A 20,882-nucleotide genomic window follows, 5' to 3' on the forward strand; every position below is an offset into this window, starting at 1 on the left:
ATGCAAGAGTTATCCCTTAAATTAAAGAGATAATATTGAGTTATATTTGAGTTGTAATTAGTTAACTCAGTTTATTGAGTTAAGTCCAGTTAAATTAGTTCCAAACTATTTGAGGAACTAATAGTGAGTTAATAGTCAGTTGATGCATTAATGCACTCAACTAGTGCTACTCTAGTTAACTGAAGATTCCCTCATTAGAAACTCATGCATGTCTATTCTAAGAAAGACCCATATGAGATAAATGTTCAAGGGCAATGTACTATCAATTGCATGTGTTTTCTCATGGAGAAAACTCATGCATGCAGTCAAGGATTCATCCTTGAGGATTGTGTAGTTTTTAAGGATTGGTTTTCCACTTGGTAATACGCAAAATCATCCACAAGGAACAACGCAAGGAAATAGGAGCTTGGAGGGAAGAGTAGGAGGCTCGACATAAGCCAAGATTGCCTGTGAGCATCTGTGAGGATTGTACTGAGATTTGGCTAGCTGTGAGAGCTAAGGCTTTGTATAATTCCTATGTATTTCCACCATGTATGATAATACAATAGTGTGGGGTTTTTAGCTGAGGCTTTCCCCAAAGTATTTTCATGTGTATTGTGCCATTGATTCTTCTTCTTCTGGTTGTATTGTTTAGCTCGATATTTAAGTTTATGCAAATTGATAGTAGAAGTAGGTTATAGTATTCTGCTTTGATTTATATTGCATTATCGGGTTAACCTACACAGATTTTCTACATGGTATCAGAGTTGTGAATAGTATACTGAGAAGAGAATTTAAAGTTTGAAGTTCAGGGTTGCAGGTGAAAATTGAATTCATATCATACTTCAAGGTTGGCTAATGGCATTCTATGGCTTGAGACTCGAGTATGCCTTGGAAGGTAGCTTGAATTACATAGCATGGAAAGATAGAATGGAGGCTGTATTAGAAGATAATGGCTTGAAGGAATTCATTGATCAAGAAATACCAAAGCCAGCTTCAACTAATGCACAAGAGTTAGCTGAGTGGAAGAAGTGTGTGGTGAAGGTGAGATAGATCATCCTTGAGGGAGTTCGAGACCATATTGTCTCGAGTCTCCATGGGAAGGATACTCCATTTTCAATGTGGAAGACATTGAAGGACCTCTACCAGAATCAAGTTGGAGAAGGGTGATACTATTTCCACATATCTGAACAAGCTCACCACCTATAGAGATGAGCTTGGAAGTGTGGGAATAACTACTGCTGATGATGATATGGTGAGCCTCGCTCTCCTTGGCCTTCCAAAGAGTTGGAATAGCTACTAGGACTCTGTGAATGGAAGGGAGAAACTATTGGATTGGGAACGACTGTGGTCAGATCTTATGTAGGAGGAGATCAGGAGGAGCACACGAGATGGTTCTTCATCCAAGAATGATGATGAAGAAAATTTGGCCTTAGCAAGTAAGGCAAGGAAAGGAAAGGGGAAGGCTTCCCATTTCAAATCGAATTCTTCTCATGGAGGGAAGAAGGGTGATTTGGCTAAAGTAAGATGCTTTAATTGTCACAAGATGGGACATTATGCGATAAATTTCCCATCAAAGAAGTCCAAGAAGGGATCCTCAGAAGGATCGAAAGGTGAGGCATTAGCCTCTCAGTTCGAAAAGGACTTTACCCTCATCGCATGCATGGTGTCATTGATGATGGGTTGTGTCTAGTATCTTGACAGTGGAGCCTCATTCCACATGACCAGTGATAAAAATTTGTTCAGTGCCTTGGAGGAGAAAGACCTCAAGACGCACATAGATATGGGTGACGAAGGAAGGTATAGTGTTTAGGAGTGGGCACAGTTCTTTTCAGAGGGAGCATGGAGCTCCTCTCACCTTGACAGATGTGATGTATGTGCCTGGACTGAAGAAGAACTTGGTATCGATTGCGATGTTGGAGGATAAAGGCTAAGATATTGTCTTCAGTAAAGGAAAGGTGTTCCTAAGACACAAAGCCACGGGTCAGACCAAGAGGATAGGGATTCGGGTGAAGAATATCTATAAACTAGAGGTAGATGATTGTGCAGCATTGAGTACGAAAGAAGAATTGGTGCAAAGCCAAGAAATTAGCGAGTTGTGGCACAGGCAGTTGGGCCATTTGCATCATGGGGCTTTGAAGATAATGCAATAGATATCTACAGGACTTCCCAAAGGTAAACTTGAGCCAGTTGACATATGCAAAGGTTGTACCTTGGGAAAGTACACCAAGTCTTCCTTACATGATCGAGACAATCGAGCAGAGGCTATCTTAGAGTGAGTTCATACTGAGTTGTGTGGACCATTCTCGATGGCATCCATAGCAAAGCAAAGGTATTATGTGATTTTCATTGATGACTATTCTCATAAATGCTGGATTTATTTCATGCAGAAGAAGGACCAAACTTTCACAAAGTTTTGTGAGTTCAAAGCTTTGGTCGAGAAAGAGTCAGGGAAGAAGATCAAGGCCTTGAGAAGCGACAACAGTGGAGAATATGTCTCTCAAGAGTTTAAGGACTTCTATGCAGCAGAAGGAATTAAATGAGAGTTGACAGCACCTCATAACCCACAGTAGAATGGGGTGGCCGAGAGGAAGAACAGAACTATTATAGAGGAAGCATGGGAAATGCTTCATGACCAAGGCCTACCACTTCACTTGCGGGCTGAGGCATGCAACACAACGGTCTATTTTCAGAATAGAATTCTGCATCGCATACTTGGGATGAAGACACTAGAGGAAGCTTTCTCCGGTAAGAGACCAGATGTGGGTCACTTCAGGATCTTTGGCTCATCGCTATATTTCCATGTGAAAAAGGATGCACGGAAGAAGATTGAGTTGAAAACAGAGTTGGGGATATTTGTGGGGTACACTGATACATCTCACAACTATTGAGTGTACTTGCCTACCAGTCAGAGGACAGTGGTTCGCAGAGATCTCAAGTTTGATGAGCAGAAGGCCATGCGAGTTTCCCTTGAGAGGGAGCTCCAACTACAGGCTGTGGAGGAACTGTTGGTTCCTAAGGAGGAGGAGCCTTAGACTGATGCAGAGCAGCCGCATGCAGAGGTTCCAGGAGTGGAGACATCCACTCAAGCAGAGTCTTCCGCAGATGGATGGAAGTGCATAAGAGAAGCTGACGAATTGTTGGAGGATGCGAGAGAGAATGTGGGACCACCAAATTCTCAATGCAGACAGAGGAGGTCACCTGAGAGGTACATTGGATACATGGCCCTTGCTGGGGAATATGTTGAGACCGAGCCATCTTCCTTTGAGGAAGCAATGCAGCAGCTGATTTGGGTTGATGCTATGGTGGAGGAGTATGACTCCATAGTTTGTAACAATGTTTGGGACGTGGTTTCAAGACCCGAGAACAAGTCAGTTGTGAGTTCTCGTTGGCTTTACGAGGTAAAGCAAGCTGCTAATGGTAGCGTGGAGAAGCATAAGGCAAGATTTGTTGCCCATGGCTTTTCACAGGTTGAGGGGATTTACTATGATGAGACTTTTTCTCTTGTCGCAAGGTACTCATCTATCAGATCTATGTTGGCACTATCAGAACATATGGGTTGGAAGCTCCATCAGATGGATGTGAAGACTGCATTCATCAATGGCCAGATTGAGGAAGAGGTGTACATAGAGCAGCCAGAAGGTTTTGAGACCTTCAATCATGAGTCACATGTGTGTTGACTCAAGAGAGCATTGTACAGGTTGAAGCAAGCACCTCATGCTTGGTACACCAGGATAAACAACTAGTTCACTGGGTTGGGCTTCACAAAGAGTGAAGCAGATGTGAACTTGTACCACATCGTGGTGAAAGGTAAGTTGTTCATAATCATACTTTATATTGATGATCTCATATTGACTGGTGATGATCATTTGATCATCTCTTGCAAGGAGGTGTCAGGCGGAAAGAGTCGATAGTGCGGACACAACCAACCTCCCTAGGAGCCTAAGACTCTCTAGTGACAAACAAGACAAACAAGAGCAATCCTTCTCTAAACATGCATTTACTATATAAGAAATCAAGCGTTTAGATCCTACCTGTAGTCCAACGCTGTTGTAGCAGTCCAACCTCGCTGATCCGGATGAGCTCCTCCTTCACTTCGAAACCTGTGTTCACTAACAATCAAACGATTAAATAGCACTTGATAATCTCATAAAATAAAACATATTTAACACATAGACCAAGGAGTACATGAAACAACTCATAAATAACAAGTTATTGAGAAGAATGGACTCATTTGCATTAATAGGAAACAAAAGGAACAATTACAACCTGAGCCTTGGTGTTGTGCAAGTCCCTCCCAGGGTCCATCAAGAGTTCTCCTTTACTTTGACAAAGCTCACCCACTTCCAAATAGAACAAGCAAAGATGGCAATCTCTCCTCACAAGCTTCTAAATGGGAGTCCTAATTCCAGCAGCATCTACCCTTAGAAATGTTTAGCTTCCAACCTCCCCTCCTTCTGGCCCAATGCCTGTATTTATAATGCTCAAGAGGAAGTTAATTAGGTCCACCATCAATGGGATAATCCCCTCTTTGGATGGGATAGCTCCCTTATTGATGGGATAAGTTCCTCTTTGGTAGGGGTACATGAACCATCTGGAGGTGCTTCATACATGTCAAACATACTTCTAGAAGCCTCTAGAAATGACCACAAGTAACTTTTTTGGAGTGAAACTTGCGCATTTTGACCTTTACAGGGGTACGCACCTGCCCCTTTACATACAGAGCGTACAAGTACACAGTTTTTGTGAACATTAGGTGCGTATACGCAGGTAAGGCCGAGAGAATATGCGTACCCAGAGATAAACACATTTACAAATACTTTCTCTCTTTTTGGAGTTTGACATGGAGAGCAGAGGCATAAGACTTGCCCAGGAGGATAGCATGACTGTTGATAGAGCCATACTAACTGTAAATAGCCATGGTGACATTTTTTAGTGTAACAGGAGGACCTTGCAAGAGAATTCGAGATGAAAGACATGGGTTTCATGCATTACTTCCTTAGCATGGAAGTGTGGCAGAAGGATGGGGAGTTGTTTGTGTCTTAGGGCAAGTATTCCAATGAGATACTCAGGATATTCCACATGGAGAAGTGCAAGCCCATGCAGACTCCTCTAGCAGGTCACTGGAGGAAGGAGGTTGCTACTTCAAGAGAAGTAGTAGAGGCTATTGTGTACAGGCAGCTTGTGGGTTCACTGATGTACTTAGTGAACACATGACCAAATTTGTGCTATGCAGTGAACCAACTGAGTCAAGCAATGGTTCAACCTACCAAGATGTTTTGGAAGGTGGCAAAGCATGTATTGAGATACCTCAGAGGCACATCTCAGTATGGATTATGGTACAGATGGACAGAGGGAGTGAAGCTACAGGGCTTCACTAATGTAGATTGGGCAGGGAGTCCATCAGATCAGAAGAGCACATCAGGAGGGATTTTCAACCTTGGTTCAGTGGCAGTTTCTTGGTACAACAGGAAATAAAGGTCAGTTGCACTTATCTCAGTAGAGGTAGAATACATGGCAACAAGTCAAGCAACATGAGAGGCTATATGGATGCGGAAAATCCTAGTTGGTTTGTTTGATCAGAGGACAGATCTGTTGAAGGCCCGAAAATCGGGTTGACAAAAAGGGGGATACCCACCCGGTCCAGACCTTGGTTGGCAGCTCCTTATCCGTTTGGTATAGCGGGTCCGAATGGGGATAATGGGACCAGTTTCCCAATTTAAGGGTGTGTGTGTGTGTAGAGTTGGATGATGCTGATCTAAGAGTACTTAAAGCTATTTTAATTCAAACTTCTAAACTAACTCTATGCTATTGTAATCTAATGAGAAACAACACATCTAATCTACGCTAACCCGGGGTGAATTTCTTCTATTATGCGATCTAAAGAGATTTCAAACAATAACTGGTAATAAAGATCATTCAGCTATCATAAGAATAGAAATCAATTAAGGTAAACCACTTTGCATAAAAAGTTAGGCAAAACAGTTGTGAACAGCGTATCGCATAATAAGTTATTCATATATCAAACATAAATAAATGACTCCACCGTACAAAAGTGCCAAATGGTAATTCATACATTCATGCAGTAACATATAAACAACTAAAAACTATATATCACTTTAAGAATATAAACAGAAACAATCAAGAGATAAAAGTACCATTTATGACTGGTTCAACTCATAAGCTTCAAGCAACAATGATTTATCTCTCCTTGCTCTAACATCTACTAAGAGTACAGAAGTGTAACATCAGTAGCAGATATCAAATGCAAACATTAATAAACCTTGATCCATCCATTCATCAAAACCCCCTCCGAGGGTGCAAAAGTGCATGTTCTGAGGACAAGTTTTTTGACAAATTTATGGACCCTTCTCTAAATGCATGAGAAGGGTTTAAATACTACTAACTAATTAACTTAATTACATCAATTTCGGATACGGTTTTAAATGACCGCCCTTCTGCTAAAGCAAAACTATTTCTAAAAATTGAATCTAATTCCTAACCATTTCTGTATTTGCTCCTTAGTGCTGCAATCATGCAACATTCGCCTAGGAAGAGTCGGTTGGTCACCTTCTGCTTTCGTTTGAGCTATGAAAATAGAAATAACAAGCGTTGGCACCACTTTCTGGTAAACTAGAAGATATTTTCGAGAATATTCCTCTGGCTGGGTGTATTCACTACGTGTATACTTGGTAATAACCCAAATTTCTTTCAAAACTGATTCTGCTTTTGCTATTTCAGTTTCCGGCCTTGCGAATGACTGAATAAGTTAGGGACTTTGCTTTCTGAATAATTTTTTGCATCAAAAACTGCCTCCGTTCTTTGTTCTGGGCTTTTCTGGTGCGTTTTCCTTCTTTAGTGCCTTTTTTTCTTTTTGCTTTACCCAGCATAAGCTTCAGGATCTTTTGTAAACATGCTGCTTTTGTGCGCTTTTGACTCTGGGCGTTGGATGGCCTATTGACATCAGCATCTGTTGAGTGATACTCTGGAATCTGTGGTCCTGTTGCATGCGGCATCCGTTTCTGAAGGGATCTCTTCTCTGTTCTCCGAGCATTGACGCTTTCCCCTTTTCCTTAGATGTTTCCTGCACATTGCTTCATGTTATTTCCTGTCTTACAGTTTACGCAAAGGAAGAGAGTAATGATAATAAAGATTGACATGAAAGCTTTAAGCTCTTATGAATGCATAATCATGATACCCATAACTAACTGACTCTTTGAAAAACACAAAACTGTCCTTGAATACTTTGGCATACAATCATTAATTTCTTTTAAGGCGCGCGCCCAATTTTGGTTTACGGACAGCTTTCCTTGAATACTGCGCCGAGGAAAATTTGCGATGGGTGATTTCTGCGACTCGCATCGCAGCATCGCGGATCGCGTTGTCAAGATGTCTCATCGCAGAAATTCATGATCGTATTTATCGCAAATCACATTTATCGTAGATCGCAGATCGTGCTTAGTCATTCAATAATTGTGTGCTTCTTACGCGATGTTGCGATATGCGACGTCGCATATCGGCCGTCGGAGATTTCTTAAGATTTTTCTTTTAAGAGTGCTTCATAATGTATGCGATGCGATGAATTTCGCGTCGCTTCTTCGCAATTTATTATGCTCATAAGAAAAAGTTTCATTCTCTTCTCGCGATGCGATACAGCTTTAAGGAGTTGAAATACCAAAATTTTCATAAAATGTTTTTTGGATTTTTTATTAAGGGTCCCCATTTGCTTGGTGTTATTGCTAATACCAAACAAAGAGGGGGGTTGTTGGTGGCCACAACAATGGCGATTCACTGGGAAGAACCAGTTATCTCTGCTTTTCTATTGAATTTTAACTTCCAAAGTAGAAAAATTTTCATAAGTCTAAATTTTGTTATGGACAGATAGAGTACATTATGCCTTATCCTATCAATGATATTTTGTTTCAACATTTTTCTATTCCAATTGTTTACTTCCTCAGGCTTTGTCCTTGCATTTACATCAGCCATTACTTGGTCTTTTAAAGATAAAATAAGGTCTTCTCTGTGTGCTGGCTTTTAAAATATGCTCATTTGTCGTAGGTAGAGCCTCTGCTGCCAGCAGGCGTCCATAGCCTCGACAGGGTTACCTGTTACCCAACAATGATCCTTTATCCTGCTTAAGGCTATTTACAACTTTTTAGAGAAAAACCCATTTTGACACTTTTTTCCTTTTTTGTTCTCTAAAGAACAATGTCTTGGTTTGGTGGCCAAATTATGACACAGTCATTCACTTGATTTACACTTTTGCTGAACAAGCTGGCTCATGATGAGACCCCTTGTCTTTTGATTGCAACAATCTTGAGTCGTTGCCCTGTTTTGGTGGACAGTATTGGCAAAGTCAGCAAGTTATAATATCTGTGATCATGATAAGCCGGCTCGTGATGAGACCTCTTATTCTTTGAGATATAGTGTTTTCTCGGATTGTTCCTCTGAATGCTGCGATTTTCTTTAGCAGGGAGGAAATCATTGTTTTTCCTTAAGAAAGCTCTGGACGACAATAATAGAGTTTGAAAACAGCAGTTTTACAGAGAATATTTATTTTGTTATTGATACCTTTCATTGTGCTGATATAAAACAATTTCTTCGCTAAAGGTTGCTTTCATCAAATTTTTTGAAGTTGAAACTAGTATCATATCTAGGCTAAAGTTAACTCTATCTATCAATAATAAAGATCAGATCTTTCGAAAATTTTACTACTTGTACAAGGGATAAAAAATCAAAATCTGATAGAGAATTGGTGTCTTTTTCGTGAGCCCTTGTAGTAACCATCTACAACTGGTTTTATTATGAAAAAAGAAAAAGAAAAACTAAAACTATCCTACAGAATAGAAGAGTAATCTTCTATGGAAAATATATTTTAAGGATTTGTCCATTAACAAGCAAAGAATCCCTTCTACCTGCTAAATCCTGCAACACAAACGTTGATGGGCGTATGACTTCTACAATCTTAAAAGGACCAAGCCAGATCTTCTGAAATTTTGTATGTTTGCCCTTTTCTTCATGAGCCTTATCCCATTTCAAAACTAGATCTCCCATCTGAAAAAAATTTCTGGTCATTATGCTTGAATCAAAAGAGGATTTTATTAGCGCTTGGTGATGAGCATGGGTTTTCTTAGCTTGTTCTCGTTGTTCTTCTAATTTAATTATTTCCATTTGTCTTAGTTGTAAGGAGGAAGTAGATACTTCATCGATGTATTGTACTAAAGACAAAGAGGGGATGACTAAGTGAGTTGGAAGAACCACTTCTTTCCCATAAACTAAATTAAAGGGAGAAGTGCCGATTGAAGCTTTCTTCGTTATTCTATCTGCCCATAAAGCATTTACCAAAGCTTTGTGCCAATTCTTTTGGTTCTGGTCAACTGTTCTTTTAATAATCCTGATTAGGTTTTTATTTGTTGACTCAGCCAATCCATTACCTTGCGGATAGTAGTTGGTCGAATATTTCAGTTTGAACCCTCTTTTAAGTGCAAACTCAGTCATTGCATTCCCAGAAAAGTATGAAGCATTATCAAACATTAAAGCCGTTGGAAATCCAAACCTAGTGATTATAAATTGATCTATGAATTCAATGATGTTTTCAGAATTAGCTGTCTTGAGAGGAACTGCTTCTACCCATTTAGTAAAATAATCTGTTGCCATGAGGATGTATCTATGCTACTTAGAAGAGTGAGGAATGATCTCACCTATTATGTCCAAGCCCCACTGACTGAATGGTTGCTCGATGTTTACCGGCTGTAGTGGCATGGACGGTTTCTTTTGTCTCCCTGCAGTAGTTTGGCAGACTTGGCATTTCCTCACGTAACTGTGTGAGTCTTTGAACAGCGTGGGCCAATAATATCCTGCACGTAAGATTTTATGTGCAGTAGCGTCTCCAGCATAGTGTCCGCCTGCTGGTCCATCGTGGAGTTCCTGCAAAACCTTTTCGGCTTCAGTTTTCTCAAGACACCTAAGAAGAACAGAATCGTAATTCTTTTTAAACAGAACATCATTTATGAGCTGATATTGTTTAGCTTTCAATCTCAGAGCTCTTTTCTTGGTGTGATCCAGGTGTGATGGAGCATACCCATTCTTAAGATAATAAATGGTGTCAGCATATAATGATTCTGTATCGTTTAGGCTTACCTCATACATTTGTACCTCTTCAGATGAATTTTTAGGAATTTGCGATGTTCCAGCCAACATTTTGCAGAAGCCTTGACCTCTCACAATGCTTGCTGGTTTTATCTCAAGGTCGTATTCTTGTAAAGCAGTGATCCAATTTGCTCTTTTTTCACCCACATCCTTCTGTATTAGAAGGTTTCTTACTGCTGGAAACAGTACTATGACCTTAGTATGGGTTTTAAGTAAGAAAGGTCTAAAATATTTGACCGCTTTGAAAACAACATATGCGTGTTTCTCCACGTCTAAATAGTTGAGTTCAGCACCTTGTAAATTCGAGCTAAAAAATCCGATTGGAGCTTCCGCTTTCTCTTGATTTGCTTGAGTTAGAATCGCAGCATATGATTTCTCTGAGGCAAATGTGTATAAGATAAAAGATTCTGAAAAATTCGGGGTTGCTAAAGATGGAGCGTTAATGATAGCTTGTTTGATTAGGTTGAATGCCTCATGCTCATCTTGACCCCATTTAAAATTTGAATTCTTTTTAATCATGGTTTGCAAAGGAGAAACAATTCGTGAAAAATCTGGGACAAATCTCTTCACGAAATTGATTTGACCAAGGAAATATTGCATGGCTTTTTTGTTATGAGGTAGGGATATTTCAGAAATTTCTTTGATTCTGTCAGGCTCAATGTGAATACCAGATTTTGACACTATGAATCCTAGAAGTTTTCCTTCACTTAATGCGAAAAAAGATTTCTTTGGGTTAAGTGAAATCCCATACCTTAAACATCGTTGAAAGATTTGTTTCAAGTCTTTGAGATGGTCGCTTCGCTGCTTGGAATACATTGTTATATCATCCAAATAAATTACTACAGATTTATTGACTAAGCCCTTGAATGCGATGTCCATGGCTCTCTGAAATGTAGCACCGGCATTGATCAAACCAAATGGCATCTTCCGATATGCGTATGTGCCCCATTTAGTTTGAAATGTGGTTTTTAACTGATCATCGGGATGTACCAGCACTTGATTGTATCCTGAAAATCCATCCAAAAAAGACATTAGTTCTGAGCCTGCTACTGCCTGTAATATCTGCTCCATAGGTGGGAGGGGAAAATTGTCTTTTTGACAGGCTTTGTTGAGATTCCGAAAATCGATGCAGATTCTAATATCTCTGTTTTTCTTTCTAATGGGTACCATATTGGAGACCCATTTGGAATGTCTGACGGGGAAAATTATTCTGGCTTTTAATAACTTATTTAGCTCAGTTTTTATCTGATTTTCTAAATTGGGGTGGATTTTTCTAAGTTTCTGTTGGACAGGTTTTTCGTTGTCAATCATAGGGATAGTATGTTGAATGATAGAAGTGTCGTATGTCTTCAGCTCATCGTAATTCCAGGAAAAAATATTTTTGTATTGTCTCAAAAGACGAATATACGCTAGTTTTTCTTCAGGGGCTAGGGCGTGGCCTAGATTAACGTTTTGTGGTTTATCATCGGTTCCTAGGTTTACTAATTCGTAGTTCAGAGTTGAACTGTAGAGCTTCGAATTGGTAGACCTTTTAAACCGACTTTTCAAATCGTATAAGTCTTCCAACTTAACCACCGATTTAGGTATAGCATTATCAGTGCTATCTTGTTGTATTTGTCGATCGTGATGGTCTTCGTCAATTATTTGATTGGAGTAGGATCCTTCAGAAGTGAGGAAATTAACAATATCAGGATCGTCATTGAATACTCTCCAATTTGTAATGTTGTCAGGGATGGACGGTGTAAAGATTAATTCTATTGAGAATCTATCTGGACTAAAATCTTCGGAGGGAATAAGTCTAGAGGCTACGTTAGCTAAAAGGTCTGCGCTCGCGTTTTGGAGTCTTGGGATTGACGAAATATTGAATGCTATAAAATGCTCAGTCAGATCTTGTACTAAAGATTGATAGTGTTTCAAATGACCTGATAGGCAATGTATGGTGTTACGTACCTGTTTGACGACAATCTCAGAGTCTCCGAAGACTTGAAGATACTTGACGTTCAGCCCGATTGCTTTGTATAGGCCTTGCACCAAGGCCTCATATTCCGCTGTATTGTTTGTGCAATCGAATTCAAGTCTGCACGTAAGCATGGTCTTATTTCCTTCTGGACTAATCAGAACGCATCCTGCTCCTGCTCCTTCGTTAGATTTAGAGCCATCAAAATATAATTTCCAAAACAAAGATGTATTTACAGGTTTATCTACAAAATTAACACACTTTGAATTATCAGTTTGGGAAAAAATTTCGACTTGGGACAAAACTGAATTTTCTAAGTAAGGTGATGTATGAGCATTGAAATTGCCAAGGAAAGAATCTATTGAGTAATTGCCTATGATACTGCTGTTATATGCTATTGCTTCATTTTCTCCCTCCAATTCCATCACTATGTACTTCTGGTGTAACTCTCGTTCAACCTTTATTTGATTTGGTTTACCATTGTAGGGTAACCACATGTGCGACCAGTCGGCTGAGAAGTATCCATGGAGTTTTTCGGACCAATCCCTGCTAAGAATCAAACCATAGAATTTTGGGATATCAGCTACTAGAATGTCAATAACCTAACATACCTTTGGGTTAGACGACAATCTTATGGTCACTTGATTAAGTTCACCAATCACTTCGACTTGAGATCGATCAAGCTGAACTATGCGCACTGCGGATTTTTGTGGTTGAACATTCAACTTGGCACATATTGATCTGGGTAAAATATTCGTTGAAGCACCAGAATCTACCAAACAATTGTGCACATTTTTATTGAAAATTTCATAAGTGAGAAGAAAAGGGGGAGTGTGAGACCTTGATCTTCCTCCAATCAAGGCGATGTCATTTGGATCCATCTTATTGATCGTGTTGGTTGGAGGTCTTCCCATGTTGTGGGAGGCTACAGTTGTAGGCAAAGATGTAGTAGGAACGGCATGTAATTCTTTCATCATTATCTTCTGTTGATGTTTCAATTTGCTCAATTCATAAAGAGTGATATTAGCCCTAGTCTTTTTCATGTCATCAATAATATTGTATTCCATTTCATCCGACACTATCAGTGTTCTTGATGGAGGTGTTTGATCTGGTTGGACTGGGCTAGATTGAGTCGCTTTAGCAGTTGTTTTCTTTGTTGCGACTTTATCTTTTGCTGCAGGGCTTGCGCCCTTCTGCTTAGGGGTAGTTTGGGGAGGATCAAGTTGATTTTTGCTTCGTGTGCTAACTGGAAATGCTTCTTGATCTTCTTCTTGTGGGAGGATGAAATCCCACATTCCTTGTAGTTCCACAACTTCTTCGTCATCGGACTACCCTTCAGTGGTACTCTCTTCTTCTTCCTCTTCTTCGGATTTGACTTTTGAGATAGCGTTGGGTGGTTTCACATCCATTGAAGGGCCTCTTTTAAAAGCTCTGTAGGGCTTTTTTGAAGAAGTTTCTGCTACTGGTTTTTTTATGTCAATCATCTCATTGGACATGGTCTTTAATACATTTTGCAATTCTTCCAAATCGAAAGGATCTTTCGTTTGTTTCTTCTTGGAGTCTTCCTTGAAGGTGACTTTTTTAGATTTGCGTTCCTCTATCGCAGATCTCTTTTCCAGGGCTACTACGCGTTTCTCTACTGCTATCGCCTCTGTCAGGTTTTCAACTAAGGTTGTTTTATTCACCCTATCCACGAAGATTGCTAAGTTTGATGGTAAGGCCGTAATATACCATTCACATTGTACTTCTTCGCTGGGTTGGGAAGCAGTGGGAATTTTGTTGAGGATTTTATTGAACCGTAAATTGAAATCTTTGATGGGATCTCTAGCCTCGGCTTTAAGATTGGATAGGTCATTGATTAACGTTGCCATTGATCTGTCATCACCAAACTTCGTAAGGAATTGACTTTGAAAAATGTCCCAACTTGTGATAGACCCGGAAGGTAATGAAAAGTACCATGACCCGGCTGTTCCTTGCATTGTATAGGGAAAAAGCCGGACAACAGCATCCTCGTTGGTAACTCCGTTGAGATTGACAGAAAGCATGAAATTGTTAATGTGTTCTTCAGCTAGCATGCCTGCTTCTGGATTGAATTTGGGTAGCCATTTCTCAGGATGGGCCTGTATTTGGCTCAGGGGTGGAGGCATTAAAACTGCCCCAGGATTGTTCCATGGAGACTGGGCCATCGTTGAGCTGCTAGTAAATGAAAGTGCAGAGGATGATCCCTGAGGCTGGTAAGATGAAGATATTATGATTTTAGATGATTGAAGAAGAGGGGTTGTGGAAGATGGATGAGTGGTTTGGAATGGAGATGTGGGTGGCTGACTTTGCGGTGAGGGAGTTGAAATGGACGATGTAGATGAAAGAGTCTCACTGTCAGACTCTGGTGGTGTTTTCCTTGCTCTTTTCCTGGTGGGGAGAGGGAATTCAGTTGGCTGGATGCCAAATTTTTCACTCTTTAATCTGGTCAGGGGATGAGCAGGATTGTATTGCGAAGTCACGTTGCTTTGAGATTTATCAGACCTCTCTGTAAAAAGAGAAAATCCTTGGATTTTGCGAATTAGAGTTTGAACTTCAGGGGATTCAATGGTAGATTGGTCTGAAATATTAGGTTATGTAGCAGCGGTTAATACTCGAGCGACTTCCGACTCTGGATTTAATCATACTGGGGAAGTCGGGGGAGTTGATGAGGGTGATTTACTCTCAGAATGGTATTTAGATTTTGATTTAGGTGCCATTCATAGTTTGGGCCCTCCTTCTAGCGCCAAATATGTTGAAGCCCCGAAAATCGGGTCGAAAACAAGGGGGATACCCACCCGGTCCGGACCTTGGTTGGCAGCTCCTTATCCGTTTGGTATAGTGGGTCTGACTGGGGATAATGGGACCAGTTTCCCAATTTAAGGGTGTGTGTGTGTGTAGAGTTGGATGATGTTGATCTAAGAGTACTTAAAGCTAATTTAATTCAAACTTCTAAACTAACTCTATGCTATTGTAATCTAATGAGAAACAACACATCTAATCTACGCTAACCCGGGGTGAATTTCTTCTATTATGCGATCTAAAGAGATTTCAAACAATAACTGGTAATAAAGATCATTCAGCTATCATAAGAATAGAAATCAATTAAGGTAAACCACTTTGCATAAAAAGTTAGGCAAAACAGTTGTGAACAACATATCGCATAATAAGTTATTCATATATCAAACATAAATAAATGACTCCACCATACAAAAGTGCCAAATGGTAACTCATGCATTCATGCAGTAACATATAAACAACTAAAAACTATTTATCACTTTAAGAATATAAACAGAAACAGTTAAGAGATAAAAGTACCATTTATGACTAGTTCCACTCATAAGCTTCAAGCAACAATGATTTATCTCTCCTTGCTCTAACATCTACTAAGAGTACATAAGTGCAACATTAGTAGTAGATATCAAATGCAAACATTAATAAACCTTGATCCATCCATTCATCAAAACCCCCTCCGAGGGTGCAAAAGTGCATGTTCTAAGGACAAGTTTTTTGACAAATTTCTGGACCCTTCTCTAAATGCATGAGAAGGGTTTAAATACTGCTAACTAATTAACTTAATTACATCAATTTAGGATACGGTTTTAAATGACCGCCCTTCTGCTAAAGCAAAACTATTTCTAAAAATTGAATCTAATTCCTAACCATTTCTGTATTTGCTCCTTAGTGCTGCAAGCATGCAACATTCGCCTAGGAAGAGTCGGCTGGTCGCCTTCTGCTTTCGTTTGAGCTATGAAAATAGAAATAACAAGCGCTGGCACCACTTTCTGGTAAACTAGAAGATATTTTCGAGAATCTTCCTCTGGTTGGGTGTATTCACTACGTGTATACTTGGTAATAGCCCAAATTTATTTCAAAACTGATTCTGCTTTTGCTATTTCGGTTTCCGGCCTTGCGAATGACTGAATAAGTTAGCGACTTTGCTTTCTGAACAATTTTCTGCATCAAAAACTGCCTCCATTCTTTGTTCCGGGCTTTTCTGGTGCGTTTTCCTTCTTTAGCACCTTTTTTTCTTTTTGCTTTACCCAGCATAAGCTTCAGGATCTTTTGTAAACAAGCTGCTTTTGTGCGCTTTTGACTCTGGGCGTTGGACGGCCTATTGACATCAGCATCTGTTGAGTGATACTCTGGAATCTGTGGTCCTGTTGCATGCGGCATCCGTTTCTAAAGGGATCTCTTCTCTGTTCTCCAAGCATTGACGCTTTCCCCTTTTCCTTAGATGTTTCCTGCACATTGCTTCATGTTATTTCCTGTCTTACAGTTTACGCAAAGGAAGAGAGTAATGATAATAAAGATTGACATGAAAGCTTTAAGCTCTTATGAATGCATAATCATGATACCCATAACTAACTGACTCTTTGAAAAACACAAAACTGTCCTTGAATACTTTGGCATACAATCATTAATTTCTTTTAAGGCGCGTGCCCAATTTTGGTTTACGGACAACTTTCCTTGAATAATGCGCCGAGGAAAATTTGCGATGGGTGATTTCTGCGACTCGCATCGCAGCATCGCGGATCGCGTTGTCAAGATGTATCATCGCAGAAATTCATGATCGTATTTATCGCAAATCACATTTATCGTAGATCGCAGATCGTGCTTAGTCATTCAATAATTGTGTGCTTCTTACGCGATGTTGCGATATGCGACGTCGCATATCGGCCGTCGGAGATTTCTTAAGATTTTTCTTTTAAGAGTGCTTCATAATGTATGCGATGCGATGAATTTCGCGTCGCTTCTTCGCAATTTATTATGCTCATAAGAAAAAGTTTCATTCTCTTCTCGCGATGCGATACAGCTTTAAGGAGTTGAAATACAAAAATTTTCATAAAATGTTTTTTGGATTTTTTATTAAGGGTCCCCATTTTCTTGGTGTTATTGCTAATACCAAACAAAGAGGGGGGTTGTTGGTGGCCACAACAGGATCCAACTATGATATATTGTGATAATCAGAGTTGTATCAAGCTCTCTGAGAATCTAGCATTTCATGATAGGTCCAAGCACATCGACATCCGGTATCATCATCTCAGAGACTCTGTAGCAAGGAGGATCATGTTGTTGCAGTATATTTCGACAGAGGAGCAAGATGCTGACATTTTGACAAACGAATTGTTAAAGTGTAAATTCGAGTTCCATAGAGACAAGATTAGGGAGGCAAATAATCCCTTTCTTGTTCAGAGGGAGCGTTGAAATATGGCAACAAGAATATTCCATTTTAATTTGTCATTGAATTATATTGTGAATTAAAATCGAATTTAGTCTTAACAGCTACTTGGAAATAATTAATTTATTTATTTTAAATCAATTAGTTGGAGAAATTCAAGTTAGAAGTCTTTCTGAATTCATTCAAGCGCTATCCCTTAAATTAAGGATATAATATTGAGTTATATTTGAGTTGTAATTAGTTAACTCAGTTTAGTAAGTTAAGTCTAGTTAAATTAGTTCCAAACTATTTGAGGAACTAATAGTGAGTTAACAGTCAGTTGATGCATTAATGCACTCAACTAGTGCTACTCCAGTTACTGAAGATTCCCTCATCAGAAACTCATGCATGTCTATTCTTAGAAAGACCTACTTGAATGTTCAAGGACAATGTACTATTAGTTGCATGTGTTTTCTCATGCAGAAAACTCATGCATGCAGTCAATGATTCAACCTTGAGGATTGCGCAATTTTGAAGGATTGGTTTTCCACTTGGTAATAGGCAAAATCATCCACAAGGAACAATGCAAGGAAATAGGAGCTTGGAGGGTAGATAGGAATGTTGGAGAGAAGCCAAGATTTCTTGTGAGTATCTGTGAGGATTGTACTGAGAGCTGGCTATCTGTGAGAGCTAAGGCTTTGTATAATTCCTATGTATTTCCACCATGTATGATAATACAATAGTGTGGGGTTTTTAGCTGAGGATTCCCCAAAGTATTTTCATGTGTATTGTGCCATTAATTCTTCCTCCTCTGGTTATATTGTTCAACTCTATCTTTAAGCTTCCACAAATTGATAGTAGAAGTAGGTTATAATATTTTGCTTTGATTTATATTGCATTATCAGGTTAACCTACACATATTTTCTACATCCACTTCGACAACGGAAGAAAAAGGCTACAAGGTGGCCTTCATTGATGGAAAGGTACGTGTATGGAAAAATAATTTTAAAGATTCTTTCATTGTTGGGTTTCGATTTGACTCTCTATATCAAGTTGGAAGAAGTCCATTGGGAGTCATGTCTTGCGACACATCTCTTTAGTTCGAACTATGGCATCAGAGGTTTTCCCACCTTCATTATAAAGCTATACCTGATGTGAGATAGATGGTGACTAGGATGCCCGAGTTTAAAGTAGAGCAAGAAGGTGTATGTCCAAGATGTGTCGAAGGAAAGCTCAAAAGAGGACCATTCCCCTCAAGCCATAGCAAGACCTCTGATATATTGCAGTTGGTTCACTTTGAAATATCTAGTATGATGCGTGTGAGTTATTTAGGAGGATATTTATATTATCTCACTTGTACAAATGACTATTCTTGTAAGACGTGGATATACTTCTTGAAAAATAAGGATGAAGTGTTCTCCTAGTTCCATCACTTCAAAGCCTTGATCGAGAATCAAATCGAGAAGAAGATCAAGATCTTAAGGACTAATAATGGGACCGAGTATGAATCCAATGAGTTCAATGACTTTTTCAAAGAGGCTGGCATTAAGAGGGAGAATACATCACCATACACATGCCCATGACTACCCCAATGGAGCTTGACTTCAAGAAGTTATGTGATAGTGCTTCTGGACTTGCTTTGGGAAATGATACTGAGTATCATCAACTCATAGGAGCAATGATGTTCTTGGTGAACTCTTATCCAAACATATGTTTTGAAGTCAACACATTGAGCCATCATAGGCTGAGCCTCACCACTCACATTGGATTGGTGCCAAGAATATTTTGAGATATCTTCGGGGCATAATCACTCATGGGTTGAGATACATTGTCGGAGATGTGAGGCTACATGGATATACCGATGTTGATTGGGAAGGTGATGTGGTGGACTGAAGGAGCACTTTCGGGTGTTGTTTCTCTTTGGGATTTTCCTCGATATCCTGGGCGAGCAAGAAGAAGAAGTTGGTGGCTTTGAGCACCGCTGAAGCAGAGTACATTACTGCGAGTATGGCCTCTTGTGAGGCTATCTTGTTGTGGAAGCTCTTTAGTGAGATGTTTAGATATACATTGGATACTACCGTGATACTCTGTGACAACCAGATTGGGATTCGTTTATCATAGAATATCGTATTTCATGATCACTCCAAACATATTGATATTAGGTACCAATTTGTTTGGGATATGGTACAAAAAGGAAAAATAAGGCTCAATCATATCGGTACAGATGACAGGTCACCGACATTCTGACGAAGCCCCTGTGAAAGGTCAAATTCTTGACTTTCCGAGAACAAATTGGAGTCGTTGAGAGACCCTCTTGTGAGGGTCCTGTATTATGCATGTATTGAGCTTTGGGAGCTCTGGGGGCTTGGGGTACTCCTTGGAGCGACAAGCAACCATAGGGTGACTCACCCTCCCCTAATGGTGTGCTGTGTACAGGGTGAATGGTTCAACCTTCCCCTGTGATACCTCATGGCAACTTATGGATAGGATGAGTGGTTCTACTATTGAGGCATCCTACCCATGCAGTCTGGGACTCATGGGAAGTACCTCTCATTTGGCCAATGAGTAGGGAAACGGGGTTAGGGACTGTAGTAGTAATGATGGACGCATCGTGTATCTACCATACTCCCTATGCTAGGATGACCGACATTGATATGGGATCAATTGGAACTAACTTCAGGTAAGTAAGAGTGATATAGCTCACTCTCTCTTGGAACTGATGTGGGATCAGTGAGAGTGGTATGAGACACTCTCTGGAACTAACTTTGGGTCAGTAAGAGCACTATTGAGCACTCCCTTTATCCAGGATTGACTTCGGGTCAGTAGAGGATGGTATGATACATCCTCAATCATTTCTTCTTCTTCATATTTTAGCAAAGTAGAGTAGAGCACAACTAAGAAGTGCAAGGTAGTGCATTTAATGGCAGAGATAGTACCGACAGATAGATAGGTTAGTAGATGGAGTTCTCCCTAGTTGAGAGGGAGTGTTAAAATTCACGACTAGGGCCAAACTCCATGTTCCCCTTATTTAGGGCATATGATATTTTTCTTGGATTCCTCTTGTCGAGAGGTGTAGGATTGATCTAACGATCATCTTATTCCGACATGTATTTATGGAGATATGAATTTATTTGTATATACTTGACAATTTGTATGGTCAGCCAACAATAAAATGTGTGGCACATAACCTCAATGATTCATATAAATAGAAGACACCTTGTGGCATTACTCACTCATCTCTCATCTCACATTCTTCTCTCTCCTTACTTGATTTGGTACGCATAAAGGAGAAGCATCTCTCACACATGTAGAAGGATGAAGTGATTTCTGATCAGGGCTACATTGACCGAGTTTGACCAGGGTTGCAGAAAGATACTTTGACCAATGTTGACCAACATGGAATCCTCTTTGACTGCGGATTTGGTGTGGCTGCTTCTCCTTGGCAGACCTCATATTTTGGCATGCAAATCAAGGTGATTTGACCTTAGGTTTGACCAGTGTTGACTGTCAAAAGGTTAATCGCAGATCTGTCCAGCGTTGACAGAAGTTTGATTGTAATTTTAGACTATTTTGGGCTGACTCTTCTTGCTGTTGGAGGCTGAGTTGATTGGGATATTG

This window comes from Pinus tabuliformis, chromosome 3_2 (genome assembly GCF_031772625.1).
Source record: "Pinus tabuliformis cultivar Carrire ecotype Pingquan chromosome 3_2, CPIR1, whole genome shotgun sequence".
Taxonomy (NCBI): domain Eukaryota; kingdom Viridiplantae; phylum Streptophyta; class Pinopsida; order Pinales; family Pinaceae; genus Pinus; species Pinus tabuliformis.